Source organism: Octopus sinensis, linkage group LG17 (assembly GCF_006345805.1).
Source record: "Octopus sinensis linkage group LG17, ASM634580v1, whole genome shotgun sequence".
In the NCBI taxonomy this organism is placed as follows: domain Eukaryota; kingdom Metazoa; phylum Mollusca; class Cephalopoda; order Octopoda; family Octopodidae; genus Octopus; species Octopus sinensis.
This window is the reverse complement of record NC_043013.1, coordinates 24,352,542-24,372,443: the sequence shown is the minus strand read 5'-3', so window position 1 is coordinate 24,372,443 and position 19,902 is coordinate 24,352,542. Positions and strand designations below refer to the sequence as shown.

The 19,902-nt window shown below is 36.8% G+C and overlaps 1 protein-coding gene and 1 long non-coding RNA gene across 5 annotated transcripts in view; one reads left to right on the top strand and one right to left on the bottom strand.

The window, feature by feature from the left end:
- LOC115220992 overlaps window positions 1-19,902 on the bottom strand; it is a 197,563-nt gene that overhangs the window by 132,331 nt on the left and 45,330 nt on the right. The window contains exon 1 of one of the 4 annotated variants that reach the window (XM_036510449.1): window positions 4,984-5,390. The exons of the other annotated variants lie outside the window; for them this stretch is intronic. The gene's annotated coding sequence lies outside the window, so the exon portion shown is untranslated. Of the gene's footprint in view, window positions 1-4,983; window positions 5,391-19,902 lie in introns of those variants that run through there. 4 annotated transcript variants of the gene reach the window in all.
- LOC118766751 lies at window positions 85-18,034 on the top strand. Its single transcript, XR_005002661.1, has 3 exons — window positions 85-228; window positions 4,438-4,440; window positions 18,023-18,034. It is a non-coding gene; the product is annotated as an uncharacterized LOC118766751 (long non-coding RNA).

Sequence of the window (19,902 nt, the reverse complement as noted above, 5' to 3'; positions counted from 1 at the left end):
AAATCTCAGTCGATTTTGCTAGTCTCCGACCCCGCCACTCTCTGCGGTTTGTGTTCATACCACGTCTTGCCTCTCTCTAGCCCCCACTTTTCTTTTCACACCGTTTCCAATGTAGCACTTCCGCTACCTGATCGTGTCGCCACAACTTGTAGTGGTTTTGGGCAAGTCTAGGGCATTCGTTCGTGATATGCGCAATGGTTTCATTCACTCTATTACAGATGCAGCACAGTAGACACACTTGCTCATTTCTAAGGTTGGGCCTCCAATTCGTGGCCAAAGCTTGGTCTTGCGCTGCCAATATCGTGCTCTCGGTCTTTTTGTTCAGTGTTCCTTTCTTCAGCCAATACTACATGTGCTTTCCAGCAACTTCTGTTGTGGTTACATGGAATTGATTCTGTAGTCCCTTCTTGAGTAATGCTAACTCATGTCCTTTTTGTACTTCTTACTTTGTTTTTCCCCTTTTCTCTACTTTCAGTACTCCCTCACTCCTGACATTAGCAAGGTTTCCTTACTTTGAGATAGGTATCTCATTATTATTATTTTGGTTTGGCTTAGGTTTGGTCATATTCCTGGTAAGAATTATGCAGAAAAAAAGGTTACTGCCTGTAACCGTAGGTATCCACAAGTTTTCAGCAGTGTTTAAAGTGCTTAGCTCCCTCCTGATAATTATTGCTGTCCCTTAGAGACAAACTTTCTGTAGGGGCTCTATCGGGCATTCTATTTCAATCTCCGTCAGCCAACTAGTATTTTATCGACTCCAAAAGAATGAAAGGCAAAGTCGATCCGGGCAGAATTTAAAACCAGAAGGCAAAGACGGTCAGAATGCCACTCGGCAGTTTGCCTGGAGTATTCGCGATTCAGCCAGCTCACCGCCTTCTTTTTGTATATAATATTGGTTTCAAATGTTGGCACAAGGCCAGCAATTTCGCAGGTAGGGGGTAAATCGGTTACATTGACCCCAATGCTCAACTAGATTTATTTTATCGAACCCGAAAGGATGAAAAGTAAAATCGTCATTAGCGCTTTTTGTAATTAAATATTCTTTTCTACTCTAGGCACAAGGCCCGAAATTTGGGGGAGAGGGAGCCAGTCGATTAGATCAATCCCAGTACGCAACTGGTACTTAATTTATCGACCCCGAAAGGATGAAAGGCAAATTCGACCTCAGCGGAATTTGAACTCAGAACGTAAAAACAGACGAAATACCAGCGTGCTAACGTTTCTGCCAGCTCGCCGATTTGCTTTTTGTATATAATATTGAAACTAAATGCTTTCTAGCCTCGCAAGTATTAAATTATGTCTAGAACAATATACAAAACAACTTTAACATACACAAGATATTTCAAATGTGTTTGTCTTCAACAATATAGGTTTGGCAACTTTCTGATTATCAACGCTACACCAATATTATCTTAGGACAACATTCAACAATCATTATCGCTTAATAAAGTTACTCAAACAACCAGCTTCAATGTAAACCTCATTTCGTTTTCCATCCGACAAGTCAATAATATTTAAACTTCGAAGAAGACTAACTTGAGTGACATAATACTGTAAATGTCGTTTTCTCAAGTCACAATCAACATCAATTAGTTAAAGATAATCAGGGTTTCTGGGTTATTTTTATAAGAGTCCAGAATATAATTTAGAAATGGGCTGGCAGATACAGCATTTAAATATTAGTACTTCATTTTTTTATCATTGCCTGGGGAAATTAGGGGATTATTTCTATCCCGTTTTTAACTATTTTCATTCTTCCTAAAGTGTTGAGTCTAATATTTGGATACCTTCAACAAGACGACATCGGAGAGCTTAAGGACTAACTTAACTTTACAGTCCAACATTTTTTCGATATAAAAAAAACATTCGGAAGATAAAGTTTTACTTTTTCTGGTCGCTAGATGGAGCCATTGTTTTATTTCTCGAATTTCTGTTTCCATTCCACAAACCAAATACGGATTTATCATCACTACCAGTACATACTTCTCTTTGACAGGTACCATCAAACTTTTCTTTCCCCCCTCCGCCTCTCTCTCTCTCAATACATACATACATACTTACATGTGTATGTATACATGTATGTATTATAAACACACATGCATATACCTGTTTCTCTCTCTCTTTACCCTATAACTCTCCCCATCTGTGTCTTTCTCTTTCACCGACTTATTTCTCCCTTTATACATTTTATCGTGTTACTGTTATCTTATGAATTTCTTTTTCCCTCAGATTATCGAGAAAAGGAGAATACTGAGCTGGCCAGAGACAAAGAACCAGAACGATATACCATATGACTATGTCGAGAAATATAGGATATGAGAACCAAATATTTTTCTATGGTTCCACTTTAGCTGATAGTTAAAGAATAACATTTTATATAAGTTTAACAAAAGATAATATTGAGCGCGTCGCCAACAACTATGGCAAGACATAGAATCAGTTATTCCAGCACCCGATGGCGTTGTAGGGGAGAAAGAACCAATTAATTTGGGGAAAGGCTGTGTAAGGTTTATGATTGTTAAGTGGCAACGATAACATCAACAAAAGAGACAGCACTTGGGAAGTAGATGGCAGCATGTGACAAAATCAAAGTTTAATTGGTCAAGCAAAATTGTGGCATTAAACTAGTACACAGCCTTGGCCTTTGTACTGCGTAAAGTAGTTTGCTTCACTTTATTATCGCTGATACATCTACAAGGAAATCTCTTTCACTCTACCAAACTTCTCTCTGCATCATATGCTAGTGTTCATTCTTCAAATTTCAATTCAACTTATTTTCCTCATATAGAACAGTAGATAACATTTTCATTCCTTCATCCTTTTTTTTCAAACATTTTACCATAGTAAGAAATTGTCCACTAAATATCCCTTATACTCCGAGAGGAATTCTACATTACTCATTGTCGCTGAGTCTCCTGGGAGATGAAAGATGTTATCTCCATTCATGCTGACCTGTCTATCAAAATAGACAGAATTAGCTACAGTTGAAAACTCGACCAGCAACATGTGGCGGCTGATAATAATTGGCCTTTTCTAAACACAAACTTTTATCTTAAAGGGTATATATCTTCCTTGAACACTGCATGCATCGTATATCGATTTTTTTTTCATGTAGGCACAGCGAAAAAGTGAAAAGGGGAATAAATAAAAGAGTCTGTGGAAAGTTCAAACCTTTCTCAACCTTTAACAGCATAAGTAAGGGGGAAATGTCAGCAGTCAAGAATATGATTAAATTTCAAACATGAGTAGTAGTAGTAGTAGTAGTAGTAGTAGTCTTTTGTTATTAGCCATAAAACTCAAAGATACATAAAAATGCAAAGAAACCTGAAAGAGTAGGCTTCCAAATAAATCTGGGCTTTGAATGTACCAGTTGTACAAAGACGAGGGGTGGAGGGGGCACTGGAGACCTCTCCTCCTCCGGGACCGAATTACTTTTACTGTCAAGGATATCTACCATTCCTCTGCTGTATTCTCGGGCCGAAAGGGTAGGCTGGGCGTAGGATTATTTATAAGACGTGGAAATAACTGACACCATTGCAAAGAACCCAAGACGAGACAATGTTCCAACGATCAAATTAGGCCAAGATGAACGGCTTAGAAAGTGAAATTATCAAATATTGCCAACTAAAAGCTAAACCAATGACGAAATAATTGATAGTTGCCCTAGTAAGAACAGTAAGTATTCACCAGTTACGTTGGTAACTTCGTAGCCTGCCCTAAACTGTTCAAATTACATATGTGTGTTTTTGCCTTTGTATTCTTCGTAAATTCGTGTTCTTGATGATCTTGTTAAATGTCACACTAATTTTTGAAAAAAGGAAAATGTGGTCGTATAAGAACATCTTGATATATGTGTATATAACATACACACATGCATGAAAAATATGGAGATATATAGACGCCTAGACATGTGAGAAAAGTCTATGTAGTGCGAGAAAATAAATGTAGGAAGAAGAATATAAAAATGTTGAATGTTGAGAGAATGTACTTGTGGTAGGTAATGTGGTAGGTGATGTGGTAGCTAATGTGCTGGTTCTACAAGGATAAACGGCAAACTCAAAACAATGGTTTCTAACATTATCTAGTTAAAATGTTCGAGAGGAATACCGTCGATTAATTCTATCGAGTATATTACTGGTACTTATTTATTGACTTTCATCACAATCAAATGTAAATACGGTACCGAGTTGCACTATAGTGATTTCGAACGTCCAGAAAATTTGGGAGAGCGTCTAGTAGACTAATTTTACCATAGTATATCACTGGTATATAATTTATTGAACTCTGCAAGGATGGAAGGCAAACTTAGTAAAAAGCTGAATAACGTGAATTTTTCTTTTTCCGTTTACAGGGAGCAAAAGACACTAACAACGACTGCTTTACGTTTGTTTCTTCTTTTAGGCCCATTGAGATTGTTGGGTCGAAGTTTGAACTGAGAGTGTAAACAGTCAGAATAAACAACAAGGCATTTTGTTCTACGCCCCTAACGGCTCTACCAATTCGTCATCACCTTATCAGACTTGTGAATGTCGTAACCAAAAAGAAGTTGTTGAGTTGACAGAAATAACATAAAGACACGATGCAATAAATATTAGTTTCAAATTTTGCCACAAGACTAGCAATTTCGGTGAGTGGTAAGTTGCTTGCCTCGATCCCTGTGCTCAACTGGTACTTATTTTATCGACCCCGAAAAGATGAAAGGCAAAGTCGACCCCGGCCTCAGCGGAATATGAACTTAAAACGTGAAGACAGACGAAATGGCGCTAAACATATTTTTCCCGGCATGCTAACGATTCTGCCAGCTCGCCACCTCACTATGTACTAAATAATGAAAAAAAGAACTACGAAAATATAGCATACATATATACATAGTAAAATTATAGATTTGCAGACAATAAGACATGGTGGAAGGGTATATACAAAGTGGGGAAATAAATATTTAACGGGAAATAATATTAAAATGTTGACTATTAAAAAACTTACATTCAATATATTGTCAAAATGAAGTCTCCACTTCTCATCCAGTTAGTTTTTTAAATAAAAACAGAAAAAATATGAACCATTTGCTGTGATTGGTTATTGCAATCGGTAATTAATGTCCATATAAGAAGAAACTATTGCTTAGAACACTTTCCTGCGGTGGTTAAAATTAAAGAACTTGGTTAGAATTTTCTGTGCAATATTTGGATGGCTTAATATTATCATTCGTCTACTGGGACACAGTTTGTATTTTGTTCGCTTGTGCCAGGAGTTGTACAACTGATTCTGGGATCACTTAGTGGAATTCCTTGTAAGACTGGATAATTTTTTCAATTTATCTCAACAGTGTATTCATTTTCGTCTATTGTGTTCTACAACCATTTATAGATCTGTTTGAATCGCAGAATCTGAAAGATCAGCTGGTACGAAAATAATCAATCACTGAAGCAAATATTTCAATGATGTGAAAGATAAATGATGATCGAATATCAAACAGCTAATGATTATTTCCGGTTCAGTGATCAATTGAACTTCAAAGTAAACATCAAATATTGCATTTCACCGTGAAAATGTTATTTACAAATCTCCAGCAATGGAGTTAAATGTTCTTTCTTACGGCTCCTGCAGATAATGGTAATGTGTGCGTAAGCATATGCACACGCAAGTGAAGTATGTGTGCGTCTGTATCTGTATATGTTTTTCTCTGTGTGTTGATGTTTCTGCGCTGTGCATGTGTGTTGGAGAAAGTGTTTGAATTAAATGAAAGGCCGGTAACTAATTCTGAATTTCCGAAAGGAAATCTATGCTATTTGTATACGTACGCATGTTCTACTACTACTACTAGAGAGCTATGATACATGAAGGGCAAATCAAGTCTTTCACCTCACCACTGTAAAATTTAAACCATGGGTCATAAAAAAACACTTTCTTGAGTTCTGAACTTCTGGCCGAAATAAAAGTCAAAAAGTTGGGAAAATAGCGATAAATTGAAGGCTTGTGAGACTGAACGGTTTCTTTCGATATTGAAGCAGTACAGCATAAAAAAAAACCCCATAGCATACCTATTAAATGGTGAATAAATAAACCTTACGTTCGATAATAAAGAATAATGATATACAGGGAAATATATTGTTCTAAAAATAGTTGTTTGAAAAATCTGTTTGATTTGCTGAATTATTGAGAAAGGTTTAAGAGAAGTAGATGAAAGGCAAGTCGTCTGATTCAACCATTCTCCAAACAGAAAGAGCTTCTATGTCATGCAGTAATTTAGAATAAGCCCCCAGAATTCTCTTCAATATTTATTGTCGCCTTAGATTTCTTGTATCCGAGTCTTTTTCTTTGAATAATCAACATGTCTGTAAATCAATATATTCCATCAGTGGAGGCAAGCTACAATCATTTCCGTAAATCTCTTTGCGGTAAATTCTTCATTTATAAACTTTCCCTTTTCTCTTTACTTCCGCTTTCAAACACAACTTCCTATTATGTTGCTTTTTTTCCGTTCATGTCATTTTCTTTCATCTATTCATCGTACCAGCATATTTTCCCTCAATCAATACCCCATCCTCTCACTAAATCGTTATATTTCTTCGAAAGTTCGTGCCGACTATCTCGCAAGATTATATATATATATATCCTATCTAGAGAAGGATAGGTGGCACGTTCCTAGTTTCCCTTTTATTCCGTTGATACTCATACTTTAAAGAAGATTCTAGATGATGAAAGAAGACCATGATTACTTCTTTCACCGTTATTTCCTTACCATCTCTTCTATCTCTCTCATTAGTTTCTCTATTATCATCCGGGTTATCTCCCCTAATCTCATTCCTTCTATAATAATCAAGGTCACGTGAGTCAACTTATCAAAAAAACATTTCGAAGAATTATGATCTTGTTCAACCCTAGGTCAGTTTTGATAAAGCCCACCTGTGATCATAAACCTTCCAATTGTGCCCATCTCATTCATTTTTTTTTTCAGATAAATGAACCTTCCTTTACGTTATCCAATATACTCTTTGGGGCGGGTGGGAGATTTGACAATTATTTCTAACAGAGCGTCAACAAGTGAGTGTGCGCGTGCAGTTGTATATAAGATTAAGTTTATATGTCTGTATAAGTTTGTACGTGCATGTGAGAATGCGTGCGAATATGTGGTAATGTGTGTGTGTGAGCAGGTGAGTATATGTGTATGTATGTATGTATGTGTATGAGTATTTGAGAGAATATGCGAGTGTGTGCACTTATAACTGAGTGTGTGGTGAGGAGAGAGAAAGCGAAATACTATGTGAGTGTGTTTGAGTGTGCGTTTATGTATGTGTGAGTATATGATCTACTTATTTAAGTGTATAGCTAGAGACTTGTTATGCAGAGCAGCCATACAAGAGCAGCTGTAATAACGAATACAATCTGAAACCAATTTTGGGCTGAAACAACAAAAATCCGATTCTATAGTGTAACAATTCTGTATGGTAGTGAAGACATGGAAGATGTCAGCGAAGGCGACCCAAATGCTGGACATGTCCCACCAAAAATGCCTACTGGATCTCTTCCAGCTCATCCGACAATACAGAATTACAAATGAGAGAAAATCTTTCAGCCAAACTAATCCCAACAGCAGCAAACGCTGAGTGGCACTGAGTCATGTCGCTTGGAAGATCATATTTTATGCCTGCTAGTCATTCGATATAGCAAGACTACAAAGAAAACCACTGAACATCTGCCACAAGACGTTCCAGGAAGGCCCGAAACGCATGAAGAATGATCAGACAGGAGCTAAAACGCTGCTTTAATAGATCGATTGTGCTTCAGTAGAGTGACTGTGCTTGCTGTCTTATCCATCACACTAACAATTCTAAGATTAGCTCCTAGAAAGAGACTTCTGATAAACATCCTCCGAAAACCGGGAACCAAAGCAAACTGCGGGTATACAGCAGTGTATTTTCCAAAAGACAAGATAACCAGGTGAAACTTGTTTCTTTGCTGAGTGTGATTGTCTGCTTGTTTCTCAATAGGGAAGTCTTTCAGCCTTTGACAGGTTTTATTTTCAATCCGTCGATTAAATTTAGTCGAGGCGCTTTAATCGCCGATTGTTCGAAGGCAGGTTGTACTGGGTTACATGATACTAACAGCAACAAAGTGCAAGCAAATGACGGCTGTAGATCATAGTAAGTAAACTGAAAATCCATTGTATGTACGTATGTTTATATCTACATTCATGTATTCGCGTGTATGTAGACATATACACCACAGAAAGAGCTCCCTGATCAAGTATAAATATACAGTAGATGGTTATGTTTCGTCTCTACCCTATCTTTAACTATGAACTCCTCTTAAGATCTGCCAGAAATGTTTAAGTAATGACCCTTCAACTCAATTGCTCACCTTTCAACATGTACTTTTATTATCTATAACTCTTCCACCTGCTTTCATGGAGAATTCTTTTCTTAGTAATCTTTTCAATATATAACTTATCAACTTAACGCGAACTCACGTTAAAATAAGCACATCTTAATCAACATTTCCCTAATTTCTTTTTAATCTACATATCTCTGTTATCTGTAGACTACAGTTCCTTGAGTTATAGCAGATGCAGAACACACACTCCCACATCGCAACTCTCTCTTCTTCTGCTTCCTCTCTCTCCCCTTCTCTCTCTCTTTTTCTCATACAAACACACACACGCTACATATTTCCCTATGGCCCTAATCTTTATATAACCGACCCCTTCTTCGATAAAAGACACACCATACATTTATTAGGCCAGTTGTTAAACGGTGGTCTTTCCCCTCTAGAACTCTCCGTTAATTACACAAGTACGCCAGATAAAGAAATCCACGGTTTTTCTTCAGAGACTTAGTCTATTTCAGTCTTTTCATAGACAAATATTATTCTCCCAGTCATTGCCTAATCTTAGATTCTAGTCTATTTCACATTCATTTCCCACTGATCTCCATCTTACTTCGAATAAAATGTCAATTTTTTTCAGGGATAAAAAGTATTCGTTGAATGTGAATTCTTTAATAAATTCATTGTTTTTATTTATCGAAAAGGGTTACAGCAACCATTTAAAAAGATAAAAGAGTTTGTTGATATGCTGGACGTTGTTTTTATAATAAATCCAGAATATTTAACAGCTACATAATCGTTTGCTACATATTTTAGTCATATGTGTGCATTGCAGCAGTGTTTTTATGAAGGCCAAATGCATGTTTTAGACATCAGTCCACAGCGTTCCCGAGCCTGTCGCTTGTGGCTTGTTCCTGTTGTTAACCAGGAATATGTTCTTATTTAAGTCTGTCTTCTGAGGTAATGGATGGCACATACAGCATTTAATGACATTCCTAATTTCTTGGGTTAAATCTCATTGGATTCTAAGTTTGTCTTTTATCCTGTAAGCCGGTAAAACAGACACCAGTGACATATTAAGATTCAATTTCACAATATATCACCTACTCTACTAGTGTGTGACATTGTGCTAATCTAAAAAATTATTATTTAAGACTATCATCTGGCACATATCATTTCACTGAAAGTTGTTAAACTAACCAAAAATATTCTTTTTTTTTTGTTCTATTTTTTAAAAATTATATCAGAACAGCTCCTCGTCTCGGATTGTAAATATGGATTCAGATGATATCCAGCTTGAACTACTGCGGGAGATGTATGTAGGAAGAAAAAAACCCAGAGATTTGCGAGAACTGAGCAGAGGTGGTTGATAGAAAAGAAGAGCAGAAGACAGTAGGTGGCGCTGGAAGGAGATGCTATGAAGATTACAAATTTACAGAACCAGAAACTACACTAAGTATGGAAGAAAAGATGTGATTAATCTAATTAATTGTTGCGTTTTGTTACTTAATCATTCATTGTCAATGAAATAGCATTTTTATGCAGTCAAGGAAGTTTGTATCAGCAGAATCCAAGATATAGGGGTAGTTATATAATATGGGTCACATTTGCAATTTCTAGAAACTCAGCAAATTAGCTGAGTGAAAGTATTTTGAGAAAAGGAAATGCTATATAGGCGTGGTGGTGGGGATAAAGGCGGCGTAGTATTATGTTCTTTCATTAAAATGCTTAATGATTATGGTTTGGTGTTTTTGAAGGGGACAACAGAGTAATGTCCGCTACCATGAGATATCTGGGTTGCATGTAGTTGACTCCTGTGTGTGAAAAGGGTGGCGAGGTATCGTTTACGATGAGGTGTGTTCGAAATAGAAGTAACAATAACTTTAATGCACAGAAGAAATAGTGTGGGAGACAAATGTAATCCTGAAATACTCCAGAGTTGATAAAATGTACATCGCAAAGCAGTCTGCAAGAAAGTACAAAACAGTTTGCTTTATTTGCAGACGTGCAACTTACGGAGCCATCTTAGTTGACGTGTGATAGATAAAAGCACTCTGCAGTTTGGGGAGCATGTGATATTGCCTTTTTTGTTTTGGCCTTAGACATTATGAAGACAGATGAAAACCTTTCATTTTGTAAGGGTGTTGTAAGTTTCTTCATGTATTACGAGGAGCAGGTGAAATGTTCCTGGCTTTGAGTAAAAAAATTTAGAAGGATCAGTTAGTTATGATTGTATTCAACATATTCCTCTCACAGATTCACACACTTATTGCAACGGTCCTTCAATTTTTCAAAGCCTTGTAAAAGAACTCAGAAGGTTGAGCCTCCAAACAGGCCCTTCGCGACACCCTTAAAGCCAGGAACTTTGCAGCATCCCCTCGTATATGCAATGTTCTCTTCTACAGCCGCAATTCATGTTGAAAGCCAACTATTTGGAGGATTGGAGACTTTCACTGTAGAAGGAATAGGGTGAAACATTACTCCACCCATAAATGTTGTCACATTAAACGCAAATAAAGCATAATGAATTTCTAATAATCTTGAGGAATCTTTAATGAAACAAGTCTCAGAAGATTTCGTCTTTAGGGTTAGAAGTCTGTATATTTATAATTTATTAAAGGTAAGAAAGTGATTTTACAGAGATCGACTCCTCAAACCCCTTTCAACTATAATACAAAAATTATACATCAAGGTCGTTCTGTGTATTCTTCAACATCATCCTGCTATGCAACATGAACTTAAGGCTGGGTTTAGAGTAATAGTGAGTTCCAGATTAAATAATCTTTATCATTAGCAGTCTTCAAACAATTACTATTCTTTCTCGAACAATTTCTAGATAGTAGTATTACGACAACAAAAGCTCGAACCCAACGGGGAAAGCGCAGTAGCTTGCAAAGGATTTGTCGCAGGTGTTCTCTTGTATAGGCTGAAATTTAGTATAACATCTAGTACTTTGCGGATTGTGGGCTTAGTCTATAGAAGAAATAGGGAGGAGGGAAGCACTCCGTCGGTTACGTCTGTGGCTGAGCACTCCACAGACACGCAGTTCTCGGGGATATTCAGCGTGACACAGAGAGTGACAGGTACAACAGAAACAGGGAGTAAGAGTGAGAGAAAGTTGTGGTAAGTACAGCAGGGATCACCACCATCCCCTGCCGGAGCCTCGTGGAGCTTTTAGGTGTTTTCGCTCAATAAACACTCACAACGCCCGGTCTGGGAATCGAAACCGCGAGTCCGCTGCCCTAACCACTGGGCCATTGCGCCTCCACAGAAGAAATAGACAATAATTAGATATAGAACTTACTATCATAAATAGCGGTCAACCAAGAAAGTGAATAATCACAATATCAGCAATGGTTTCGTATTTTAATATTAATGAGTTGTAGAATGAACGAAGTAGACTAAAAAATTGAATTACAGCAAACTGAGTCTATGATATTTTTTTCACTTCCGGTTAATTTCTTTTAGCTTCCGTTGCTTTGTCTGGGAACAGCATGAAAAACATGTTTTCTTTCAAAATCTAAAATGGTAGAACGACTCTCCTGTCAATGGGTGTGTGCCTTCGTTTAATAGCGATAAGAAAGAAAGTTATAATTAGAAAACTATAATTATGATTAGAGATCTATTATTAGTTGTTGTCATCGTTCTGTAAAATAGTAAATAAAATGAAGATTATTCTAGAAGGTAGCATTACAAGAAATGAACTTATGTACGTTACTACTTCATGCACAAATTGCGGTAAGAAGATCTATTAAATCTACATCAGCTTCCGGTTGATCCCGAGAAATATTAACTGAGAATAGTTTTATCTCATCAGAAAATTTTCACGGTAGAATTGCAATTACTTCTTCCAGTGGAATCCTTTCTAATCATTAGAAGAAAATGCCTACCCTACAATATGGAATCTGACTGCTTTACCGTAGAGGCTCATCAACACTTACGTCTTCCATTAACAGTCTCTACATAACTTTTTTCTTCATGTCAACTTGCTAATTGCCTTATCAACCCTAACATATGATAATGATCTGACAATTAATGAGCTGTTTCACATTCTTTTATTTGTATCTCTCACGTACACAAACACACACACACACACACAAGATGCATCTAATGCTCACAGAAAATGAGGGTGCGTCTACCTGAACAATCGACTTACTAGAAATAGCAGCAAAATTTCCAATCACACCATAAGGACAGTCCATGAAGAACTATCAGGTGCCTTAACGAATCCCAAGTCTGAGAGACTGGTAAGAAGAAAGAATGGAGTTTATTCTCAGAACAAAACCTACTCTAGACTGTTACAATTGAGGGCATTTCCCACGGACCATTTGGGTGTTGTTAAACTGGCAGATTATGTTCACCACCCGAAAACGAACTTTAAGATGTGATTAAAGGTAAGATTTGCTGTTATATCTAGCAGGTCGACCGACTCTCGTATGAACTTGTAAAATATTTAGGTTGTTACCACGGCCCATGGGTAATTGGTGAAGAAGGGAAGTAGAATGAATTCTATCAATTCCCCTGTATTACTATTATTATGTCCATGTTTTGCGTGGGTGCAAAGTACAGCTCACTGTAAACCTGGCATATTTTGAATCGGGGGGGGGGGTGAAACACGATAAACTATGGCTGCCTAGTCCATCTCGGTAGGCTTTACGTATCTAAGATTACATTATCCAATGTGTCCGTCCTTTCTGAAGACAGTAGAATGTAATTTAATGGAGAACTGGTTGCCCTTTCTAGCAGATAGAGCAGCAATGCAGAAGCTGCTTCATTTGTTCATAAATACAATGAGTGGTTTAGTCAGGTATTCGAATACAGTGATTAGTGTATAATGAATTGGCAGTAACTAAGAGTTACTTGGCGTTTAAATGGATTGTATGGAGAAGAGGAATAATAAACATACAACTCGGAGTACAGAATCTAAACGTTTATACTCTTTTACTCGTTTCAGTCATTTGACTACGGCCATGCTGGAGCACCGCCTTTAGTCGAGCAAATCGACTCCGGGACTTATTCTTTGTAAGCTCAGTACTTATTCTATCGGTCTCTTTTGCCGAACCGCTAAGTTACGGGTACGTAAACACACCAGCATCGGTTGTCAAGCAATGCTAGGGGGACAAACACAGACACACAAACACACATATATATATATATATATACATATATACGACAGGCTTCTTTCAGTTTCCGTCTACCAAATCCACTCACAAGGCATTGGTCGGCCCGGGGCTACAGCAGAAGACACTTGCCCAAGATGCCACGCAGTGGGACTGAACCCGGAACCATGTGGTTGGTTAGCAAGCTACTTACCACACAGCCACTCCCGTCTTTAGGTATGTATTCCCCTGAGTAGTGTTAATCTTGTACATACGATTCAGTTAAGTAACTCGATCGTAACGGAGACGTACCTTGGACACTTTAAAGCCTGGGAGGGATAATTCTTCAAGAGGTATCACACCACATATCTATGCATGTAGGGTTAGGGTTAGAAAAACGGACGATATGCTTGTTTTTCCGATGTGCACGATTGCCGAAATTTAGATGATATACTTGCAACTTGGAATGACATCTGAAGACCGAAACCACAAGGAAATCTTTACGTTATCGTTGGACCTTCTAGAAATAGTAGCCAATTTTCACTCAAATCACACCATACTGTCTTTTAAAGAAATGAATGGTGAAGTTTGCAGCACTTTAATGTCTTTGTTGCTAGATCTGCGGAGGTGGACATGGTTGGGATGCTGAATAGCAATTACAATCGCATGTCAAACGATTCGGGAAAAGAAAGCTTTACTCTGTAACGGGTAAGGAGGCATCCATTATAAATCAGAAGCACTGAGTGGGAGTTGTGTCGTTCGTTTCTGTCTACATTCAAGAAGAAATGAACGATGGCACATTTATATACATACATAATGCATACATAATTTCATATGCATTCATTCATTGGTTAGGGCAGCGGACTCGCGGTCGGAGGATCGCGGTTTCGATTCCCAGACCGGGTGTTGTGTGTGTTTATTGAGCGAAAACACCTAAAAAGCTCCACGAGGCTCCGGCAGGGGGTGGTGATCCCTGCTGTACTCATTCACCACTCTTTCTCTCACTCTTTCTTCTGTTGGCCTGCTCGCTTAGCCAGCGAGGTGGCGTCGTTCGAAGGCTAAAACAATGCGAACGCATTGTGACCAGCGATGTGTAGCAACATCTGATCGTCTGGTCGGAAAAAAAAAATATATATATATATATATATATATATGCATACACACACACACATTTGTAAAGACTTGATGGTGTGTCTCTACTGAAATATTATACTGAAAGATGAAAAGATACATTCATAATTCAACCAGAGCTGGAGTTTAAATTGCAAGAAAAAAAGAAGGAATATGCGTTAAAACAAATAGTTAAATTCTTTGTACGAATGTATGCGTGCGTGCTCGAGCGTTTTTGTGCGGCGTGTGTGCGAGGGTGTATGTTCATAATACGTGTGGGTATACTTAAATTCATATATTTAATTCATATACTTATATAAATACATACATAGACACACACACATACATATGTATATACATACCCGCACACGTGTGTGTACAAAGAGTTTTCATTATCATCATCATCATCATTATCCTCATCACCAACATTTAACGTTCTCCTTCAGAGCTGATACGGGTTGAACGGTTTGATAGGAACTGGCAAGCCAGAAGATTCTGCCAGACACCAATGACTGCTTTGGCATGGTTTCTACGGCCAGATGACCTTCCTAATTCCAACCAATTTACATAATGGGTGCAGCACCAGCAAGGTTACCAGATAACTTACAAGACAAGACTCTTAAACTCAGGGTAGGAGTTGTATTGAGGGAGGTGCCTTTCTGCCTGTTAATGAAAAGTGAGTGTTTGATACAGGTTCAGAAACGGGTGTCTTGTTTTAAAGGAGACACATGGTTACTCTAGTTGGAAAAGAGAGAAATAAGACTGTGAGGAGAGCGTATCGAGGCGCACCTACAACTTAGAGGGAGGTGGATACACGTGAAGTGTTATACGTATATACATATATGTGTCTGTGTGTACGTGTATATGTACGTATATATTAATATATATATATATAATATACATACATGTATATATATATATACATATATATATATATATAATATACATACATGTATATATATATATATACATATATATATACATACATATATATACACATAATATACATGCACACACATATATAGACATATATATATATACATACATATATATACACATATAATATACATGCACACATATATAGACATATATATATATACATACATATACAGTCATATATATATATATATACATACATATGCACATATATATATATACACGTGCATACATATATATACATATATATGTATGTATGTATATATGTATATATAAACGTGTATGTTCGTAATTATGTACACACACACACACGTGTGTGTGTATGTATATGTATGCATACTAGAAATGTGTACATCAATTTCGTGTGTGTGTGTGTGTGTCATAGACATGCATGTGAATGGGCTTCTACGTATAGAACAGAATGTATAAAAATATGCAACTATCGTGTCTTGCAATCAGTGATTCTAACCTAAATCCTGTGTCCATGTAGCATCCAGACAATCTCTCCTTTGTCCTCAAATTATCTTAATGAATAAATAAATAAACAAGTAAAATAAATCTTAGGATAAAAACTGAAATATTCAATATTAAATAAATCATAAGCTTGTGAATTTATCATTTGAAGATATCAAACAGTATTGCAAGATGTTTTTATAACGAATAAAAACATTAGCCAATGCGCGCGCGGTTACGTGTGTGTGTGTGTGTGTGTGTGTGCGTGCGCGCACGCGATACATGAACAATATGTTGTATAAATTTTCAGAAATCCCTCTTTTGAATATGTGTATGTGATACGTGTCAGTGTCGTATGTACTTATTGAAGTGTGTGTGTGTATATAATATATATATATATATATATATATATATATATAATATATATATATATGTGTGCATATATAACACTATCAACATGCGTATATAGTGTGGGTGGCAAGAACATGATACTTCAGGGAAATTAGTTTTAATCGTGTTCCCAGAGAAAATAACACCCATTTTTTTCTTGAATGGAACTCTCTCCAGACGACTTTTGTGATCTTCAGAATTGAATTTTTATTATTGAGAGTGTAATGCATAATCACCCTACCCACCCCAAATACTCCCCTTATATAACATCCTATACATTGACCCTTAAATGCAATTGTTTTCTTTTTTTATTGTTGTTGTTCGTCATCGCAATAAGAGACTCTTGTTATTTGCCTCTACATTTAACATGTTCCAGTCTCATTGGTAGGTTCTAAACATCACTGAACACACTTATCCATTGTTAAGAATTAGATTTAACCTTCCCGATCTGTTTCGTAATATTAGAAACTTGTAAAAGATTGTCTCACGTTAGAACAATTCTACATATTTATTGTGGTCTGAATTGTATAAGCTTGCTATTTTATATTGCTAATTGTATATCTAGTCTCGTCTCTTGCATAGCTTCAACGCGTCACACTTCAACCAAGATCACTTTGCTAATAGTATTACTAGAACTTTCGTTTTTTTTGTTCATGTCACACTAACAAATCAGACAATAATTTAGTGAAACTTCATATATTTGTATTGCAATCAAGTCTTACTTTTGGAATAAAAGCTTACTTCTACTGGTTATTTTCCAACTTTCTATAAAGCTCAAATAGAACTCACAATGGAATACAAACCGCTACCCGTGAATTGCACTGCTACCAGATAAAAACTCACTCACCAACACCCTTTATAAATACTTGCCAACGGATTTGCTATTTCTCTTCTATCTATTCTTCTTCTGCTACTACTTCTACTACTCATTTAAGATATCAAGTTGTAAACTCCCCTAACCTACCATCTCACTTCCACTTGTCTTCCCACACAAATGCCACCATTCCTCATTTCCTAGTGTTGCAACCCCCTGGAGTTCCCTTCTCATCTCACGTTTAGTAGAGCAGATGCCAAACTGGAAAATTTTAAACTGAACATCAAAACACTAGTCTAGCGAGAACCTTAAAGTTCATGATCAATGCGTCTCTTTCTCTAGCAAAATATTTCTTCAAGAATGAAATTCATCACGAAATCAATAATAAATCATTTCTAACAGAAATAAGTGATTTAATCGCCATCATAACTTAAATGTTCCTTTATTTCAGAGCCCCGGAAAGATAAAGACAAAATTGGTCTCATCGGGATATAAAGAGCTGAATGTAAAGAGCTGTAAATATCGCAAGGTGTTTCCGACGCTTTAACGATTCTACCTGTCCACCTGTCTAACGAAATCTATGACGAGGTAAGAAAACAACCAAATTGATTACTCTGTTACTGGATTGATACGAAATTGGCTTTTTCATATCACTATTTCTAGACCTAACCTTCTTCATATTCCTCAATTCAGATATTGCCATTTTAACTGTATCATCTGCATTTCAACTCCTTGTTGACCATCTCAGCTAACAATAATTCATGATTTTTTACTCCATATCAAAACATTAAAATTACTTACAAGCTAAATTTTCAAATGTTGTGTCATATGTTGGCACAACGCCAGTAATTTTAGGGGAGGGAGTTAATCGATAATATCAATCCCAGTTACTTAGCTGGTACTTATTTCAAAATGCTTTGAAATATATAAATATATCAGTCTACTATTCCAAGGAAAGTCGACGGTTTCAAAGAAGAGCCGTTGCAAAATAGTTTCCACATAATATTTCCATTGTTCATCAGTTGTTGTTTTTTCTTTCTGAATTACGACCATGCTGGAGCATCGACATAAGATTTTTTTTTTGTCGATTTTATCGAGCTCAGTAATTTTTCTGCTATTTATTTTAATGAACGATGTAACTGAATGACATACTTGAAACGAAATACAGTGCAGGATTTTTCTTTTCGTCGATATACAAATGCGACCATCCTAAGGACTTCTACCGAATTTCCGATGACTAAATTTTATTATTATGCGACCCGAATCTATTATAAAAAATACGTACCTAAAGTATCTTGCAGCAAGATCGACCTCGGAACCAGACAGTTGCAAATCAAACTTGAAACCTCATGACCATACTTACTGTCTTCTCCCATAAATACATTTTCTACACCGATTATTTATACAACTGGCTGGGGGGGGGGGCTAGTAAATATAACAAAGAGGATGTCAGGCTAAAAAGAAATCCGTTAAAGCCATATTCTGAAGAGAGACAAAATGAATATTTAATGATACAACAAAGAGGTTACGAGGTTAGAGAGAGAACTGCTACCTCAATAACTTGCCGAACAAAAGCTGTTTAGAAATAAACTGTAATGTAAGTAATGTTGCTGTTAAGATTGACAATGAAATAGTTTAAGTTGATAACGAGTTTTACGTCATAACAATTATGTCTGCTTGTAAATATGTGCATTTATGGGTTCAAATGAATAAATATGTGTGAGTGGAAGTGTTCGCGTGTCGTGGTGGTAGTCGTAAATATTTGTTCGTATGTTTGGGCACGCACGCAATTCCTGTGTATCTGTGAGGAAAATATATTATTAATTCGACACGGTAACCACAAACTCGGTACATAAAATGATTGATAATTTGTTGAGTATATGTGCCACGTACGAAATACGAAAATTGCTTTAGAAAACAGAACAAACTTCAAAATATTTCATGGCTTAGAGATCAAAGAAATATTTGGAATAATATTGCCATTATGTTTTACTTGTAATTATAACGGTCTTTTCTCTCTCTCTCTCTCTATTTTTTCCTTTATCTTTTTTTTTTTGGTGGGGGGAGGGTGGTAATAAAAAAATGGGAAAAGGTAATGATACCAAAGAACTGTTACCCGTAGCTGTATAAAGAAATGATCTTTGATGTCCATGCTATAACAAAGTTCCGGAAATATATATCAAAGTGTCTACTGTTTATGCATATGTATCTATGTTTTGTACAGGGGGACGCAGAAAATGTATGATACTCATACGTTGAATATATGTGAATAAATACATATATTGAACGTGTGCGGAAGTATAAAACTTGTGGCTTTAGTTTTACCGAAAAGTAAAGGCGTTCGACAGCTAAAAGACAAAATAGTTGTAGTTCAATGACGGTGGATTTGTAGAATCAGTAGAAAGACAGAAAAGTACCTTGCGACATTTAGTTGTGTTGCTTATATTTCTGAGATCAAATCCTGCTAAGGCCAATTTTTCATCCTTCTCAGGTTCTGGCGGTAGTGAGTCATTCTAATCAGCTACAGTCCTTCCATCACATTTGAGGCCCTTGTGCCTACGTAAAGAAAATATCCTGGCCGTCACTGGCAAGCGAGTATAACGTGAAAACGTCGTACTTCGGCAAAGCGTTTTAGTGCTTATTTAGGGGACACTGTTTTGACCCCCCACAACATTTGACCAAGCGGAAAATCGAGGATGTGATAGCTGAAGAGATAAAACTTCCTACCTACGCCTAGTTGATATGCAGTGATGCAATGAGAAATGAATAACCTTG